Source organism: Phacochoerus africanus, chromosome X, assembly GCF_016906955.1.
Source record: "Phacochoerus africanus isolate WHEZ1 chromosome X, ROS_Pafr_v1, whole genome shotgun sequence".
Classification (NCBI taxonomy): Eukaryota; Metazoa; Chordata; class Mammalia; order Artiodactyla; family Suidae; genus Phacochoerus; species Phacochoerus africanus.
Window position 1 is genome coordinate 20,226,784 of NC_062560.1, and position 13,924 is coordinate 20,240,707.

At 46.4% G+C, this 13,924-nt stretch overlaps 1 protein-coding gene across 1 annotated transcript in view; it reads right to left on the reverse strand.

Moving 5' to 3' along the window:
- Nucleotides 1-6,654: 6,654 nt before the first annotated feature.
- SMPX (small muscle protein X-linked) overlaps nucleotides 6,655-13,924 on the reverse strand; it is a 50,627-nt gene continuing 43,357 nt past the window's right edge. Inside the window, exon 5 of the mRNA XM_047765442.1 lies at nucleotides 6,655-7,072. The gene's annotated coding sequence lies outside the window, so the exon portion shown is untranslated. The remainder of the gene's footprint in view (nucleotides 7,073-13,924) is intronic.

The following is a 13,924-nucleotide window of genomic DNA, read 5'->3' on the forward strand; positions in this document are numbered from 1 at the left end:
GATGTTCTGCCCCTGATTTGTCGCGGGAGAATTCCAGGAATAATTCTCTTCCCGAATTAAAGTAATGATGCCGGTTTAGCCAGTCACATTTTCAGTAGAAAATGTCTGTGACCTACAACAAGAATTCCTTTTTTTGCCATTTGTGCACAGAAGCTATAGCAGGTCCTGTGCTTCACTCGTTTTCTCTTGGCTCCCACAGTTCATCATGTGACCCAGCTTCCAACCTGCCAGTCACCACATTTCCTAGTCAGGGGCTTTCTCTGACCTGCAACGTGGGCTTTGTCACCTGGGGCAAGTGATTCTCAATCGGCGATAGAGGGGAGCTGGCACATAAAAGTACCAGCTCCCTGGCTTGAGCTGGGACCACTCTGGGCCATGTGTTCTCTTCAGACCCACAGAGCTTCCCCGGCAGGATGAAGCTCCAGTAACCCCATAGTTAAAACTGGCTTCACAGCCTCGCTCTTCAGCTGCCTTCCCTGCCTTATTTCATCTTCGAAGCCCCTGCTATTATTTCCTTCTCTGCCCAGATAAGCTACTGTTACTTAAATGCTTGTCTCAGAGTCTGCTGCTGGGGAAAGAAATGAAAACAGAAGCAAACCTCCCTAAAAATGTTTATTGATGTGCTCATTACCCTCGAGGAATCTGGATTGTGAGGGATTTCAATTAAGTCAAAATGATTTGAAGCATGACTTAAATCACTAGATAGATCGATTCATCTTAAATCATTGTTGGTAATTTTTCCCTATAATTTAGCTCTCATCAAACATATCCATCAAACTCTGAAAGCGTCTGCATGGAGGGCCACCACAGTGCAGTGTTGTTTGCTCCGACACTGCCTGGCCCTATACGGGATCGAGGCTCGCGGCCTATTAAATGGGTTGTCAGTTTACTTTTGACAGCACATGCAGCATTTGAAAAGATCGTGACTCTTTCTAATAGAGCATCTGGGATTGAAATGCAGAGGGGTCTGAGTTCAGAGACCAAGCTCTTAAACCGGGTGGAACTTCACTTCAGTGCTAGCCCCTGAAAGCTAAAAGCGGGAGGTGGGGGGCCACCCGGAGCCGCTTGGCGAGGCCAGGGCTCTGTTAATCTCACTGGAGTAAAGAGAGCAACTAAGGGATTAAGAAAGGACTGGGGCCTGAGTCACCGTAGGGCAGTTCCAGGTCACATGTGCATTCGAGACTATGTGACATTTAGATGTCTCAGGTCACCCCAAGCCAGATTATCTTTTAGTCCTCACTTGACTTCACCACATGCACTTGGAAGCCCTCATGCATCCTCCTTACCCTTCAGAAGAAAATAGATGATGAGTGTTCGATTGTGCATGAAACAGATAGGTTTCCCCTTTTCAGCCAGATGGAGAAGCCACGGAATCTTCCTAGGTGACCTCAGCTCTAGAGCGAGTGCACTCTCCTGCCCTCCCTTCTCTCTCGCTCTCGTGTTTTTTCATTCTCTCTCTCCTCCCCTCCACCACCCCATCCCTTCGGCACACCTTTCTCTTTACTGCCTCTTAGGCAGCAAGACAGCTCTGAAGGTTAAAAACAGACTTGCTTTGTCTTGATGTGGGTAAAGTCATGTGACCCCAGACCGCCGCCTCAGCCAGCCATGCTTCGTTCTTCGTAGCTCCCACCTCTCCTGACCTTGGGTCTGGTTCGCTATCGAGTTCCTAGTACATCCATAATCGGGTCAAATGCATCAGGCCTCCAGAGGAAAGGTCAGTCGTTCTAAAACTCCGATTCCCAGAACCATAGCAAGTGATCACAGCTTATTTACTGGGATCAAAAGTTGGCAAATAACCATGCTGTCTGAGGACAAGAGACTGTTGCATAATCATCCTTCAGCAGAGACAATGAGGTCACATGTTGGCCCATCTAATCGCTGATCAGGGACATGTTTGATTGCAGATAATGTGCTCGCTGGCCCACAACTTAATTACTGAGTGTCTGAATCAACAGAGCTTTCAGATGTAGGTCTTGCCTAATGGTGCATCTGTTAGAGACCATTGCCTCTGTTCGGCCTCTAAACGAAAGGTCTGGGGGACACAGTGGGCCATTGCCAGTGCCATTCCCGATGACCTCTCGTTGACAGACATGCCAATTCCCACGGTTCGTTTTCCAGCCAGCAATAGGCGTTATTGTTTAAATCCAGGGCCAAATGGAACGAATGACTACAGGATGGCAGACAGTGGTAGAGCCTCTGGTGGGAGCAGGCTCTCCGAGGAAATGAATGCCACTGCCATTTTGGTAGAGCAGCTGCAGCCAGAGTCCATTTATCCAGATGGGAAGGTTCTAGAGCCACGGAGAATGGAGAGTTCCTTTCTCACACTGGTAAAGAAAATGTTTCGAGAAGTCTGGGGAAATAGGTGATCAGTAAAGTAAGGTCAAAATGTTGAATCTATAGGTTGGGAGTCTCAGTGTTGAACCAGGATCTAACTACGGAATTTGGAGCCCACTGGATCTTTCATTAGGGGACGTCTCTCTGGCTATTTCCCCCTCTCTCGCATTCCCCACTGTGTGTGTGTGTGTGTGTGTGTGTGCGCACGCGCACGCGCGCTCAGGCCTGGATTCCAAGTGGAGCTCCCCTCCCCCATCCTCCTCAGCCATCATCATCACAGCCATGATGCCTGGCAATGACTTCAAGATGTGGAAAATACTAAGTTTGGGATAGGGTGGGGGTTTGTTTTTGTTTTTTTGGTGTTTACGATTTAAGGAGTCTTGGTCTCTGCACAATTGTTATTAATCACTAGAGACAGCTCTGCCTGTTTCCTTGCCTGCAAATTGAAACACATGCAGCATACCAATTTAAAGAAATGATAATAAAGTTGGATTCACCCACATGATTTTAGAACACCAGACAAAGGCCTGATTTCCAGTAGTGAGTGGAAACACCCAGGCCCCAGTGAGTGTCCAGCCCCCGAGACAGAGGTGAAGGAGGGTGAGAAATGCCTGAGCCTAAGAATCTGTGTGTGTGTGTGTGTGTGGCTGGAGACAGAAGACCCAGTATAAAACAGAGCAAAACAAAGCTATAAAGAAACCTCAAAATCTTCCCCGTTTGTGGCTTTTTTTTTTTTTTACTGCTTTTTGTGGGTTTTTTTGTTTGTTTTTGCCAAAAGCCTACCATTAGCTGTGAGGCAGCGTGGCCTGTGTGGGCGGGTGCAGTCAGCGTCAGTATGTTCCAAAATGCTTCTGAACAGAAATTCCTCTAGGACCCTGTCTTGTTGAGTGCACCGTAGGGTCATGAGCATTATTAAGGAGCAGGAAGAGTTTGCAGAGAAGCCAAGAGCCGTTGTTCTCTTTGTCGAGAGCAGCCCGCCCACCAGGGTGAAATCCTGCCTGCATCTCCTGGAGCTCCCCGTTGCTCCACCCAACTGGGGATCAGATTTGAAAATTAGATTTTAAGAGAGCAGACCTGCTGTTGCTTTGCAGCTCCTCTGCAGGCATCTGAAGCCCAAGGGAAGAGCCCCATTTCCCCCAGGAGTCTGCATCTTGAATATATCCTCACCGAACCAAGGGAAGAGCAGGTCATAAAAAAAGAGCCTTGTTATCTGATAGTGCAATGTCTCCTAGTCCGGGTGACGCTGAATTATTTTGCACCGAAGTCAAATGTTATGGGAGTTATTTTCTCCTTTAATAAACAAGCATGCGGTTGAGGGATATGAGGGCCAGGGCATCCCAGAATTTGAAAATGATTGCTTAATTGAGGTTGTTTTTCTTTGAAGAACACCTTTAGGTGATGGGGTTGTTAAGGCTATAATCTTATTTTACAGCTGAATCCCCTCTCTTATAATCACATATATATATATGTATATATATATATATTTGACAAATATGATTTGCTTTCAGTGTGGGATCTGAGCAGGTTTGATCATTTGCTTAGAAAAAAAAAATGAACTCTGCGCGCTAAGGGTTTTCTTTGTCCAGCAACATGCTGGCAGGTAGATTTATCCAGAGTGGTACCCCTGTGCGTGGTTTGTTGACTGAATACACAATCACATCTGAATGTTAGGACAATGTATCATCTCCTTTGGAAAAGCACAGGAATTTCATTGATGGTAGGTGAGGTAAGGAACTGGCTGTGGGCCCCATTGATATATGTTCAGCAGCAGGTTAAAATCCCTAGTTTTAATTAATCACTAGTTTTAATTGACCAGCCTATAGTCCTTGAATCCAAATGAGATCTGTTCTCATTCCCCCAAACCTTTCTTACCTCAGAGAGGAGACCCTAATTCTGGATCAGCCAAGAGTGAAGGAGAAGGAGCATCACAGGCTGGCATGGCCACATCAGCAGTGCTCCTTCTAGGGACCTAATATCACAGGAGGCTGCATGTAAATCCTCTATCTGCTCTGGTTGAAAATGAGGGGTTCGTTGGGGCGATTACCAGCCCCATTGCCCTGGGCCTCACTTAAAAATTCTGTTGTGTCATTCAGCTACTTGGGAAGTTACCACGGAGGCAAAGCCTCCAATCTGTGCTCTTGAAATGTAAAGATCAGGGAATTCTTGTCGTGGTTTAGTGAAAACAAATCTGACTAGGATCCACGAAGACACAGGTTCAATCCCTGGCCTCGCTCAGTGGGTTAAGGATCCAGCATTGCCATGAGCTGTGGTGTAGGTCGAAGACACGGCTTGGATCCTGCGTTGGCTGTGGCTCTGGTGTAGGCTAGCAGCTACAGCTCCGATTGGACCCCTAGCCTGGGAACCTCCATATGCCATGGGTGTGACCCTGAAAAGCAAAAAGAAAAAAGAAAAAAAATGTAAAGATCATAAGTGAGGGATTGAGATGATTCTAGAGAGCCTCGCTTGTTCCAGGTGCCTTCTGCTCCAGAGGGCAAAGATTTTCAAATGTCCTGTGTGGTCCTGAACCCTCTGGGGGCTTCTCCTTTCACTCAGGCCTCAAGCATAATACAGGAAAATCCCATTCCAGGGAGGGGACGCCAGGGGATTTTCTGGGTGAAGGTGCCATTTTCCTCCTGGCACTTGGCACGCGGCACTCGGGGAGCCTTCCTGAGAAGGGCAGCCAGTTGAGAGGGCGGAGGGGCTGCACTTTGCACCTGTCAGCAGCGTTGCTGAGAGGTGGACCATTTACAATACGTGCACTAAAAACACCACTGTACCTGTGCTTGCTTTTAATTACTTAAACCAGTGTTATTTCTAGTTTTCGATCCCTCCCTCACTCTCTCTCCTAACGAACCTTCAACAACTTGTATCTTGTTTCGCCCCCATGGCAACATTGCATAATAATCATTGTTGACAAACCTATAAGGTAAATAATCGCACTGTTTCCATGTGATGTATGCGTTTTTAAAGGGCCATTTAGCATGACATGTGTGAATTTCTTAAATTATACCTTCATTGAAAATAAAATCTGTTTTGTCCTAGATGATATGTACTGTCCAACAACTGATAGATTATGGTCCTTACTAAATCCCATTCAGTGAATTTGAGTCTTAACAACATCAAATACATGTTAAGTGAAAAGCTCAAAATACTCAGTCAGGTCTATACTGTGCTGCACATTTGATTTGGGAGACTGCATTAAAATAGGAGGACAGTTTCTATAACATTAAGCCAGAGTTTAATTTTGAAACCAAACATGGATCATTTATATATAAACAAAGGGGACAGTGAGGTAAAGTTTGTAACCCTACCCAACTACCCTAATTAGGAAAGTGGAATGGCCTGAGGCAACATATCACTATATTACTTATAACCTGTTTCGCTGACAGATGACTGTTCTGCTTGATATTCCCCGCCCTGGATGTCTCCTTTAGATTTAGATCAGCACACTAAGCCACAGTCCAGCGAGATGTCTGGCACACACAACCCCTTCAGGGAAACCTAAACCCATCAGACACCACCTTAATCTGCAGCCAGTCACGTGTGTGCAATGACCGCCCTACTTTTGGAAACTCATCTCTATGAAACAAAAAAAGCTAAAGGCTAATTTATGCTTGGGATATTTAAAGGTACATCTGATTTTTTTAAATGGCAGGCAGTGACGTGAGGAAAAAGGTCAGTGGTGATGGGGGTGTCTGCCTCCCAGGTAGGTGACACACTTGTCTTTAAAAGTGTGATCTCGAGAACCTGGTCTCTCAAATCTTACTGCGAAGTTGCAGAGGCATCTGGGAAGCTCAGCAGTCTCTAGCCAGGCCCTGGGTGATTCTTTTTAGCTTCTGATTATTTCAGAGACTCTTGATCTTAGCAGCAGGAGGCACGTTTCATCTTTCTTTGGGCAGCTAAGGTATGAGCTGCCCCCCCCCCCCCCGCCCCCCTGCCCTGCCACCTCTTACCTGCTGATCTTTCAGCTCTGCTTTACTTTGTGCCCTATCATGGACTCTATTCCATCTGCACCAAGATCATTTCTGAGCCTCTATGGGAGAAATCATGTTCACCATACAAGCTGTCCTTGAAGGAGGAATGTCGGCGATGCCCTGTGTCTCAGGCAGTGTTTAACTTAATCTGCGATGATGAGTCAGCCATAGTCTTACCTATGGTCCCCAGTAGTTCAGAGTGAGAAGCACCCACTTAGGCAACATGGGCATTTGCTTGGTGCTTCTATCTCCTTTCTCTCCATGCGGGGGCGGGGGGGTACATGTAGCTACCTGAATGTATGAACATTCATGTAGCCTAGATGCATATTTTACGTTTACTCACATATTTATTTGAACTCATAAAAAGTTTATTGACATAATTCAGAAGGTGAAGAACTAAAATACAATTCCAAATATTGACCAAAATAGTGTGCGAAGTAGCTTAGAGAACTCTCTATCAAAATCACCGTTATTGCTATTGCTATATGCCATATCCTTCTCCAGAAAATTGTATCCCTCCTCAAAAACCACACCCTCCAGGCAGCGAGTTCTTGAGCTGACTGGCTCTGCAAGCTGCCAAACATGAAGATAAAACAAGTAGTGCAGCCAACTAGAAGGAAGAGATATAAATGTACAAACGGGACATTTCTGCTAGAGTCTCAGGCATTCCGGAGGTACATAATCTTCATACAAATATATAAAATTTTTAGTGAGCTACTTTAATTTGAATCCATTCTCTTACTCTTCAATTCTTCACATTAAGCCTGCAAAGGAAAAACCAAAGGAGCCATTAGTTTGGTTTTCATGAGGTATTTTTAGGGACGGCTTGTAAATCAATGTGATAGGAACAAGGCAAAATTGAAGGCTTCATTTTCACTTGAAAACCTCATCTCTTGATTCCATGAAGGTAAAGTGAACTGTGAGTAAAAGGTGTGACTGTCAACTCTGGCTTGAGGGATGTGAGTAATTCCAATTAGGATGGCTTCCTTCTGAAGGATTAGAGTATAATCCTAACCCTACCATTATGACTTGCAGGCCCTCTGGTGCCTCTGGCAAATGTTCATTCATGGCTTGAACCCTCCAGGCCTCCCTAGCAGCATCCCTATTGCCATGTAACCTTTTGCTTTCTCACCACTGTGAGTAGGGTGGGATTCTTCGTGCCTGAGTTTGACCATGTGACTTGCTTCAGCCAACAGAAGGCACAGAAGTGATGGTGTGCCAGTTCTGAGCCTAAACCTCAGGAGGGAGCCCATATTTCTGTTTCATCTCCTGCACCTCTGCTATTGGCACAAGCAGGGTACACCCAGGCTCGCCTGCTGATTTCAGGAGAAGGATGAACCGCACGTGGACCAGAGACCCCAATATATAAGTGAGCCCAGCTTAGACTGGCTGAGCTTGGTTAGGTAGCAGTGGTTAGTTGAGGTGGTGCCATTTCTTTTAAATGCTCTGGCAGTGCCAGGGTGGTTGAACACCATTCATCCATTTGTTTGCCGTCATTCTTTGCTGTCATTTCTTGTATGTTTTACTTAGGTAGGTGGGCTAGATCCTTTCTAAGAAAAAGAATGCCTACTTTTTTTTTTATTACCAATGGCTCTAGAAAAAAAAAAAAAACTGCACAGACAAGGCCATCCCAACCCCTGCTGTGGCAGTCACTATGGCTTGGCTCTCTCCATGTCCATTTACAACCCTCTTCTCCCTTGCTTTTTTCTACTACAAAGGCTGGGAGCCAAATACTGTCTTTGCCAGTCTCTCTCACAGCTCGGGGCAGCCATGGACACAGCTGTGGCCATCTGCAGCAGAGGTCTCTTAGAAAGCTTTGCTTTCCTCTGTATTTCTTTCGAGATTGCAAGGCCTGTTGTGCCGTTTAACATTTATATAGCATTGCTGTGATGCAAGCTGTATTGAGCTCATTGTTGAGTTGAAACACGCAGAGGTTCAAAGAGCAGAGTGGGTAGCTCGAAGTCTCATCGCTGGAATATAGAAAAGCTGGGATCTGAACTCCAGTGTCCTAACTCTAGGGCTCCTTGCACCCCACTAACAGGGAAGGTTTGGATGGTTCCAGAACTGCAGGGGAAGGTAGGAAGGTGTGAATGACTGCAGAACTGAAAACGTTACCAACAGCAGTCAGTCAGCACTGGCTCTCATCTTTTTTGAGCATTTATTTATCTTTTTTTTAAGAAACTCGATGTTCAGTCCAGGCTGTTACAGGAAGAAGCAGAATGCCACCTCCTTCCCAGCCCACGATTCCCCAAGCGAAGTGTACTTGATTGACCAGCAACTTCAGAGTCTCCTGGGCTCATCGTACCATCTCTGCCTCGGTTGTGCACCCTGCCCTGAGGGTGCTGGACACTTACTGCTCGGGTAATGTGACCCAAGCCTTGATGCCTCTCCCTCTTGGCTGATAGCTTTTAACTGAAACCCCCACCTCACCCCCAGGATGCATTATAATAAGTTGCCCCCATGCATCCTCCCTCTGCTCTCATCTCTTCCCCCCATAACTGGCCTGCCTCTAGGCTGTGACCTTCTTTCTTTTTTTCTTTGTTTTCCTTTTTTTTTTTTTTTTTTTTTTTTGCTTTTTGGGGCTGCACCTGTGGCCTATGGAAGTTGCCAAGATAGGGGTCCAATCGGAGCTGCAGCCACCAGCCTTCGCCACAGCAATGTGGGATCCTAGCTGCGTCTGCAACCTACACCACAGCTCACGGCAACACTGGATCCTTAACCCACTGAGAGAGGCCAGGCATCAAACCCGTAACTCATGGTTCTTAGTCGAATACGTTTCTGTGGCGCCAAGATTGGAATTCTGAGCCCGTGACCTTCTGAAGGGTATGAACATGACCTGTTCATTTTCACATCCCACCACCTATCATGGCACCTGATACAAGCGGAAGCCTGGGGACTGGCACATCAGAGCGAGGGAGTAGCCGGAGCAGGACAAGAACTGGCACTGGCATGCTTGTGAGATGGCAGGAGGGAGTGAGGGGCCACAGATGCAGGAAGCCAGCAGTGTTGAGGTGGGCTGGGTTCCCACTGTGCTGACAGACCTGTTCTGGGCCCTAGCCGTAGCCTCACCATGGCCAGCGTGTGCTCACACCATTTTACTACTGTGGTCACTGTGCTGGGTGACATAGGGCCAGTCCCTCTGCAAGTGAAAGACTCATCACAAACTGCCCTTGAAACCGAGACATTCCTTGGGCTTCTCTGAGCAGCCCGAAAGGGGTGATGATTCATAGCAAATTGTCACTGAGGCATGTTCTGTGAGGTGTGATTTCTTTACGAGAAATGTCCAGACCAAGAAGCACCATCTGCAAGCAGAAATGGGAAGCATTTCTAGGACAGGCCTGATACGGACTGTGACCACCTTCATCTGTCTCCAGTAGGTGGAATTACAGCTCTCCTGAGCAAGAGAGGATGAGCCACTTGCAGCAACCCTTTAGTGACTGTTGAAAAGCCCTAAGATGCCCCTCATGACTGGGTTCAGCTTGTGGCCCACTCGGACTTTAAGACAGTTTTTGGAAACACAGGGAAACCTTGATCCAGTTTGCTGAGATCACTCTTATTATTCAGGAAAACCAAATACACAATTCTTTAGGCAATACTAGCCCCAGGGGGACTGTGCTTCATCTGGGGATGGAGCTAACACTGCCTTTTTACAGTTCCCTCCCCTCAGCTGCAAAGGGAACCTGGGTCTTCCTTGTAGAAAGCACAGGGCAGGAGGCAGGAAATGGAAGACAGGAGTCACTGTAATTGTCACTCTGCAGGTCCCCCAGCCCTCCCCCAGCTTCCTGTCTTCCTCCCGGATTCCAGTAGAATCTGAGAGGGCTCAGCAACTCTGGAAATAAGACACCGCTGATGGCCAAGGTCACACATGGTCCTTTCAGGAGTGCAAGGCCTCCAGAGGACGAGCGTCTCTTCATCCTTGGGCTGGTGGGACGCAGCAAGTTCTCAGAATGTCTTTATGTTACCGGAAGCCGGGAATTCAGAGACCTGGGTTAAGGGCTCGAATTTTAAAATGGGAACAATGGGAAGGGATCCAGAGCTAAAATTGCCCATGCTGTAAAGCACACTTGTTTGTTGGGGTGCTGGAATGCAAGTGTGTTGGGTGCTATCCCGGGCCACGCTGCTTCGCCGCCTAGACAACAGCTGTCAGCTATTCTCCTGTGACCTGTTCTCCTGTCGGGGATATTTGTGAGAACGATGGGGAATGCAAGGCCCCCTGCTGAAAAGTCACTCTCTAGCTGCCCCAACACCTTTTGTACCCAAATCAAAAAAGTTTACATTGGGAAAGGCACACCTTGGCTGGAGCAAGGGTGATACGCCACATATCTCCCTTGTGTCACTCTTAAGTCCAGGCTGAAGAGCATGTGATGTTTACGCCTTGCCATGGCCCATTTATAGCTGTGTTACTCAGAGTTGCCGCGGCCCCACATATATCATTTAGGAAATGGAGTCCACTCAACACTGCTCTGCCTTTGGTCCTTTTACCAGACACTCGGGGGCGGTGCAAAGATTACTTCCTCCTACGCGGTGCTAAATCATAGAGCCATAAACACAGTGACGCTCAAAAGTAGTGGCGAGAAAGGCTGTGCCTTGTGATGCATCTGGTTCCATATGCAATGGCCAACCAGAGACCCAGAGAAAACTGGTTAAAGCTTTGGAGTTTGTTAGGCCATTTGTGGAGTCCTCCAGGGTTGAAAAAGACACTCTTGCCACACCTGTACATCAAGGTCAGGGAGACAAAGTACACGGCGTGAAACGGCACCCAGGGAACTCCAAACCCAGAACTCTTGATTTTGTCCCCACCAGCCACTCATAAAGTCAAATAAAGAAAACTCTAAGTAAACACTTACAAAGTTTTCTTGAACCGTGAAATATCCACCCTATTTGGCTTTTGTGCATCATGAAGCCTTTGGTGGCTAAAGTAAAAACGGAAATGTTTGTATCAATAACTAGCAAAAGTGAGGAAGCTGAGAAAGACTCAAAGAACAGGACTTTTTTGGGTAAATTTCTGCACCTAAAACTCAAAGTCGAGCAGTGTTGCGTGCTGGATGTGGAGAATTTGAGTGACCTTAAGGAAAAGGCCAGTTGCATGTTACAGGTCAAATTCATTAAAAATAAGTTCGAAAGGGGTTTTTAAATCCTATTGTATTGAGAGTGTGCTGCATGGAAATCAAGCCAGGGGCTGGCCGATGAGACAATACTGAATTTATTTGGGGAGATCTTGGTGAAATAAGGGACATAATAACCAGAAGTCACTGTTGTTGGGTCCTGGTTTTGAGGTCAGTTTCTTCATCCATCAGAGCACAGACCTCCCTGTTTCTAAAGAAGCCACAGATTTTACTGGAGAAACACTGACCTGAGGTTTCCTAGTAAAGCAGAGCTCAATAAAGCACAGAGGTACAAATTAATGGACAAGTCAAGCACACTGCTGTCTCAAGTTTTCAAAGATGGAAAATCCCTTCTATGTTGTGTAGGCCTGAGCATTTGAGACCTGGGGACAATGGGACTTCCGTCAGAAATACCCAGTATCGGAGTTACCGTCCTGGCTCAGCGGACATGAATCCAACTAGTATCCATGTGCATGCCGGTTCGATCCCTGGCCTTGCTCAGTGGATTATGGATCTGGCATTGCCGTGAGCTGTGGTGTAGGTCACAGACAAGGCTTGGATCCTGCATTGCTGTGGCTGTGGCGTAGGCCGGCAGCTGTAGCTCCAATTGGACCCCTAGCCTGGGAACCTCCCTGTCAAGGAGATCCCTTTAGAGCTGATTGACTGTTTTGTTTGTTTGTTTTTCTGTTTTTCCAGGAACGATGGTAATAAGTGGCCCAAAGTCTCAGTATTCAAGTTAAAAACATGGCCACTGATCCACCATCAGGCAAAGATTTAACTATAAAGCTTTTTTTTTTTTTCCCCACTGTACAGCAAGGGGGTCAGGTTATCCTTACATGTATACATTACATTTACATTTTTTTCCCCACCCTTTCTTCTGTTGCAACATGAGTATCTAGACAAAGTTCTCAATGCTACTCACAAGGACCTCCTTGTAAATCTATTCTAAGTTGTGTCTGATAAGCCCAAGCTCCCGATCCCTCCCACTCCCTCCCTCTCCCATCAGGCAGCCACAAGTCTCTTCTCCAAGTCCATGATTTTCTTTTCTGAGGAGATGTTCATTTGTGCTGGATATTAGATTCCAGTTATAAGTGATATCATATGGTATTTGTCTTTGTCTTTCTGGCTCATTTCACTCAGGATGAGATTCTCTAGTTCCATCCATGTTGCCGCAGATGGCATGATGTCATTCTTTTTTATGGCTGAGTAGTATTCCATTGTGTATATATACCACCTCTTCCTACTCCAATCCTCTGTCGATGGACATTTGGGTTGTTTCCATGTCTTGGCTATTGTGAAGAGTGCTGCAATGAACATGTGGGTGCACGTGTCTCTTTTAAGTAGAGTTTTGTCCGGATAGATGCCCAAGAGTGGGATTGCGGGGTCATATGGATAGATTTCTAAGCTATCTCCAAACTGTTCTCCATAGTGGCTATAAAGCTTTTTAATCTTCTAAAATAGTAAAGCTATTTTCAAAGATGAGTAGAACTTGAGTTTTCTTATTGCTCCTTATTTTAGAAACTAGGAGATTAAAATCCAGAGGGGTTGGATCATTTGTACAAGGTCCCCCAGCTAGTTAGTGGCTGGTCCAGGATTAAAAGCCTATCTGGAGTTCTTAGCCCCTACAATAAATCTGTACATGTTGACAGTATTAGAGGCTCCCTTGCATGAACAACTGATACACAGAAAAGTATCTGTGGTAGGAGTTCCCATTGTGGCTCAGCGGAAATGAATCCATTAGTAACCATGAGGTTGCATGTTCGATCCCTGGCCTCGCTCAGTGGGTTAAGTATCTGGCGTTACTGTGAGCTGCAGTGTAGGTCATAGACGCGGCTCGGATCTGGATCTGGCATTGCTGTGTCTGTGGTGTAGGCTGGCAGCTGTAGCTCCAATTCGACTCCTAGCCTGGGAACCTCCATATGCAGCAGGCATGGCCCTAAAAAGACAAAAAAAGAAAAAATAAATGTATCCGTGGTATAAAAATAATTTGACCTAATGTTCTTGTGGTAGCTCTAATGAGCACCAAATTTTATTTTTAAAAATATTCTTTGCCTTCTCAGAATTGAGTAGAGTATCTTTTTTTAATATTTTTACAGAGCAAAATGCAGCATCGCCATGATCTGCAGTGTAGGTCACAGGCATATCTCAGATCCTGCATCGCTGTGGCTGTGGTGTAGGCCGGCAGCTGCAGTTCCGATGTGATCGCTAGCCTGGGAACTTCCATATGCCACAGGTGCAGCCCTAAAAAGCGAAAAAATTAAATAAAATGAGACCTGAGTGATGGGTAGAAGTCAGCCTGCTCATAGGTAAGGAAGAAGAGAGAGACTGGAAAATAACATCCGGAGCGTGTGTAAAGGCCTAGAGTCAGCATGGCACCTCCCTGAACTGGGCCGAAGCAAGGATGTTCTGGGGAGTCCGAAATGCCAGTTGGGAGACGTGGTGAGTCTGAGGCAGTTAGCACAGGCCCCTGAGGGTAACGGGGAGCCACTGAAGCCTGTTCACAGGGCAGTG